Genomic DNA, 5,971 nt, shown 5'->3' on the forward strand with positions numbered 1-5,971 from the left:
CCAGTGATCAGAGCATGTTGCCAGCTGGACCTGTCTAGAGGAAGCTCTTCCCAGGTGTTGACATCCTTGAAACGGAGATGTGGCCGTCCCATCGATCTTTTGCCAGAGGCAAGTTTCGAATAAAGAATGTCTTTGGGGATCTTTCCGTCATCCATCCGACGTACATGGCCCAGCGGAGGAGTGTGACCATGCTAGGAATCTTAGCACGTTCAAGAATCTCGTGTGTTTATTACTGGATCGCTCCAGGTGATGCCGAATATGCGTCGGAGTCATCACATGTGAAAGGCACTCAGTCTTTTCTGTTGTGAGGCGTACAGAGTCCAGGTTTTACTAGCGTACAGGTGAGTGCTTTGCACGCAGGCACGGTACACCGAGATCTTACTGTTCAGGGTCAGCATGCTGTTTTTCCACACTCTCTGCGACAACCTGGAGAGAGTTGTTGATTCCTTTCCAATCCGCTTGTTTAGCTAAGCATCGAGCGAGAGGTTGTTGGTGATGGTAGAGCCGAGGTACGTGAACTGACTGCCTCACGTTTGTAGTTTTGATAATGAAAGTTGGGGCGTCCGCGTCCTGAGCCATCACGTTTGTTTTTCTTTAGGATGATGGTTAGCCCAAACTCACCGCATGCTTTAGCAAAGCGGTCCATCTTGCGCTGTAGCGCAGCTTCTGTGTGAGTGGCTAGAGCAGCATCGCCTGCGAAGAGCATGTCCCTGATGGTTGCTTTATGCACTTTGCCCTTTGCCTTCAGTCGTGCCAGGTTGAACCGTCCACCGTCTAATTGCGTGTGTAGGTAGATCTCTTCTGTGGACGTCCCAAAGACGTACTTGAGCAGGACAGCGAAGAAGATGCCGAAAAGCGTGGGGGCAAGGACGCAGCCCTGTTTCACTCCGCTGAGGATGTCAAAGGGGTCGGACATTGAGCCATCGTACTGAACTGTGCATTTCATGTCATCGTAGAGGGACTGGATCATGCTTAGAAGCTTTGAAGGGCATCCAATCTTCGCCAGGATTTTGAAGAGTCCGTCTCTGCTGGCCAGATCAAACGACTTGGTGAGGTCTATAAAGGCCAGGAAGAGGGGTCTGTGTTGTTCTCTGCATTTCTCTTGCAGTTGCCTGACGGAGACGATCATGTCGATTGTGGACCTCTCTGCGCGGAACCCTCACTGCGACTCTGGATACATCCTGTCAGCAAGTGTCTGCAGTCTGTTCAGGATAACGCGTGCGAAGACTTTACCCAGTAGAAGTCATCAAGTGCGGCTGCAGCGTTCATCTCACACACCTGTAGGATATGAGAGACACCAACATCGTAACCCTGTGCAAGAACAAGGGCGACATAAGCGACTGTGGCATACAGTGGTATATCACTTCTCAGCGTTCTTTAATTAAGGAAAGTGTTTTTCATAAAGTGTACAAAAATATCCCACATTACTTCCCTAAACGCATATGAAAATGTGATTTCTAAATGACAACATGAAGACCCACTCCTTGTTGTTGACACTTCCTAGCCCCATCCCAGCACATACAGCTGGTTAGGACTTGGAAATGACACCCTGTTTATATCTAAAGGTGTTTATGGTGTAGGTGTTCCTTGTCCACACATAAGAGTCTGTAGATGTTTGTGTTAGAAAAACAATAATGCAATGTATAAATTTTGACAGGGTTGATTTCTTTTTTGATCTATGAAATTCATATGTAGTTGTATTATCCCAAAAGAAGCATAATTCTGTGTACTTTCTTCCCTTTGTCCGAGCTGACAGTGGGCCTGATTTCCGTCAGAAAGGTTTCAGATTAAGGTTGTGCTATTGTCCCAGTGGCAAAATATTTGCCATGGGCCAATTTCCTTCCCTTCCTTTGTAGGTAACTATGTAGGTTTAAGGTTGACTTGCCAAAGTCTAAGTGTCCTTTTATATTTATTATTGTTATTATTATTTTTTTTGACTGGCCTAGATCAAATATATGAGTTATATCCTAAAGTGTTTTATATCCCAAAAATAAATAAGTGTGTTTCTGTTTGGATGAGTGTGTATTTCGTGTGTGTGGAAAGATATGCCATGGCATATGGAAATGTTGGATATTACATTATTTAGAGATATAGTGTCTACTGGCATGCTTTATGGCAGCACAAACCATATATCTCAATTAAGTTTTATTTGATACATGCCGTGGCACGTAGTTCTTGTGCGTGTCTTCTCCGTCTCCTTTACCTTTTTTGAAGTTTTAACCCAGAAAATCCTATATACTATATTTCTTTTAGCATCATATAAATAAACAAATTTTAAACAAGATGGAAATATATACCTTAAAACTCAAAGTTTCCAAATTTAAAAGCAGTTGTCCCACACATACAAAATCGTCTGCTAACCAAAATGTCAACTTGCCTCTAGAACGGGGATTCTCAAGAAATTCCCCAGCGTATAGTCTGTCTCCAAATTCTTTGGTATTTTCCCCCATAAACGAGACGTTGTAAACTTATTACATCCTATTCATTGTTGTTTCTCCTCAACATAATAGTTTTTATTTTTAAATGTTGAACTTTAATAATTTTTTTATAACTATCTGTTTAGTTTGCTTAATATATCTTGACATTTATTGCCAATGTTACGTTGAATTTTGTAAAACCAGCTATAAACCTGACCTAATTATTCGACTGAAATGCTGACACAAAATAGTCCATAGTAATGTATTTCAGTTTCATAGCCCGATGGATAAATATTACATCTTTTCAAAGTTATGCGCAAAATAGGCCGACATATCGCGAGTCATGAACATGCAGGGGTGTTATCCCGTGTTGATTAAATATGCATAATTAATATTATTTTGAAAAGAATATTCTGGTGACAATAGCCTCTTTTCAAAAGGCAAGTATTGCAGTATTTTATTTTCGTCAACTAGTCGAATTCGGTAAGCATTTTGCTTCAATATTGGTGAAGGAAACCTCAAGTGCGCCGAAATGCCAGACAGCATAGTACATGACTGTGATATCAGGAGGCAATGGTAGGTCTATTTAATTTTCATTGCTCATGATTAGCATAGGGTAAAAAGGGGTACAATTTAAATTATTTGGAATGAAAGAAAACAAATCATGGCATTTATTGCGAATATCAATCTTTTTTAATACTGACAATACAAAGAACAAACAATCAATTTGTACCATATCACATTATTTAAAAAAAGAAATAATCAAACATATTTCGTGATAACTTATCGCAAGTTCCTTCTCCTGCACTTTCTTTGATTTCACAGTGTAATACTACTTCATTAACTGTATAATGATGCTCATAATTGGTCGGAATTAGGAAGAAAAATTAAAAACAATTGATATACAAAATTTAAGGTTGCAACATAGACAATTTCCACCATAGAAATGCAGATTTACTTTACTAATAAATTAGTGGAAAACCTGTACAATATGAAAAAGTTTATTTGTTTAATTAAGCACTCTTGAATTATGCAGAGAACATTCCATTTATTCTGAAAGTCTGAAAACATTATCCCCTATTGCTACAGATAGCACCAAGTTAAGACAAACGTAGGAAATGTGTAGCTCTAAAAGTTAATGTAAACTGACATACATTGAAACAGATCATTTTTCTTCGATAAAACCATTAATGACGTTACGTTTACAGATCAAAATAATGCGATCACGTCTATAACATATTATAACGAAGTCACAGCTATAATACACAACAGTAAAAAAAAATAAACTTTCGATACATATGGATATCCATATTAAAGATATACATCAAACTTTCTGTGCAATTTCAGGTCCCATGTGCATAATGCTTAGTTCAGAGAAGTGTTTATTTCAGAGCTTGAATTATCTTCTCCTTGTTCGCTTGCACCCAGGCATCAAACGTCTGAGTCTTAGGGTAAAGCTTTCTGGTCAACGCAACATCCCTAAGATTATCGGCTTTCAGCTGGAAGAAATGGAACATGTTGGCCATTTCCTCAGCCCCGGGGAAGGACGACTTGGCGAAATCCTCGACAGAAATTGGAACATATTCAAACTGTTTGGGCTTCAGGTGTTTCGAAAGCGTGGCACATACCTGATCTAAAGTCAGTTTGTCCCCAGCTAGATGAAGTTTCTTTCCCTTGTACTTCGCTGGATCTTTGAGAATTTCAACAACCCATGGTCCTACATCATTAACCGCCATCATATAGAGTGGTTTGTCGCCCATCGGTATTGATAAAACATACTTATTCTCGCCCGTCTTCCGTGGCTGGTTAAAGTTAAGAAAGTTTTCATTGTAAAAGGAGATTCGCGTGCTAGTGTACGAGATTCCTAGTTGTTCAATGTAATCTTCAATTTTCGCTTTCCCATCGAAATGGTGAACTGGACCTGCTGCCCCGGATCCTTCTGTGTTATCGAGACCGCTGAAGACGAGATGTTTGATTCCAGCGGCTTTGCATGCATCAGCCACGTTTTTTCCTTGTTGTATCTCACGGTTCATATCAAAATGTTCTAAAAAGTTGGTTACCAGGAAGCACCCGTAAGCCCCAGACAAAATCTTTTTCAGTCCATCTTTATCGTCCGTGTCGCCTTTCACAACTTCCACTTTAAGTTTCTTCAGTTCCTTGGCCCCATTTCCATCTAGATTTCTTGTTACTGCGCGCACTGCAAATGACGGGTTCTGTAGAAGAGCTCTGACAACAGCACCACCCTGAGCTCCAGTTGCACCAAAGACAGCTACAATCTTTTTGCTAGCCATGTTAGACAGCACTTGCAAACTCATATACTGCGAGTAGGTCTACCGGGTTATATATCCAAGTCTGTTTGGAAGCTTTCACTTCGAGTGGGTAAGCAAAGCAACGATAGATCAACTCTGATCCTACTACACTTTCACTTTTTAAATTCTGATAGGTCAAATAAATTACATTTTACAGAATATAAGATTTAAACTGATTTTATTTATATAGAGATAGTATTGAATACATTGAATCTTACAATTTGTTTCCGTTAAAAAACAACCTGCAATACCTGTGTTTAAATTGAACCCTTCCAATGAATGTGGTGTTATTAGCCGTTCTAGAACATAACCTTTCCACATATTTAATAGTGGGCTGTGTAGTACGAGCCACTACTCAGCGATTTCAGATGCTTGGCAACAATCTGTAAAAATGGCACTCCCCAATACTGATGTAAGAAACTAGAATTAAGCTAATTTTCAAACCTAGTTCGGTGCAGTACGTCATACATTTCTCTGAAAAATGGAGAAGTGTGTGTTTAGTGATCTTTTAAAGCACGAGTGAGACACGTGGGTTTTTCTATCAATTTCCATGCAGCTTTGGTCTTGTATATGTATGACAGTGCGTCTACCTTATTTTACGCCTATGTATCTGTCTGTTTGTCTGTGTTGATGTGGGGAGGCGAGTAGTGGGGTAAGTCTGTTTCTCAGAAAGTGGGTGGATGGGTGAATCTATGTATATGCTGTATGCATATTAGTTGTAGTTGTTGTAGGGTTTAACGCCATTTTTTAGCACAAGATAGGCTATACATGGCGGCCAGTAATGGTGGATGAAGAATCCGGGAAAACCCCGGAAAGAACCACCGACCCACGAGAAGCTACTGGCAAGCTTTCTCACATACCCACATTGGCTGAATCTGAGACTCGAACCCACGCAGACAGAGGTGAGATGGCAGTGATCCGTAACGGAGAGTGCTTTAGACCACTCGGCCACTCGGGGCCCACATATTAGTTGTATTTACAGTTGTGTGGTAAAGCAAATAGGCAGGAAGGCAGGCGCTCTGTCTCAAATAGTCATCCGAAAATGTTGACGAATTCGATATTAATAAAAAGGGTCCACTGGGATCGATGATCGACATTGTTCATGAAAGGTGCTCATATTCATGATTGAACTGAGTTTTATTATTATCTCGATAATGAGAATATTCATCTGCGAGTATAAATTCCTATCTGCCACCAAGAAAGAATTGCACGAGTATTTCCAAAATATATAAGGTTTGGATCAGA

The 5,971-nt window shown here is 40.2% G+C and overlaps 1 pseudogene; it reads right to left on the minus strand.

Moving 5' to 3' along the window:
• Positions 1–3,799: 3,799 nt before the first annotated feature.
• Positions 3,800–4,708, minus strand: LOC149798810 (nmrA-like family domain-containing protein 1 pseudogene; annotated as a pseudogene).
• Between the last annotated feature and the right edge of the window lie 1,263 nt (positions 4,709–5,971).

Source organism: Sinohyriopsis cumingii, chromosome 5, assembly GCF_028554795.1.
Source record: "Sinohyriopsis cumingii isolate HCF-2022 chromosome 5, ASM2855479v2, whole genome shotgun sequence".
NCBI classification, from domain to species: domain Eukaryota; kingdom Metazoa; phylum Mollusca; class Bivalvia; order Unionida; family Unionidae; genus Sinohyriopsis; species Sinohyriopsis cumingii.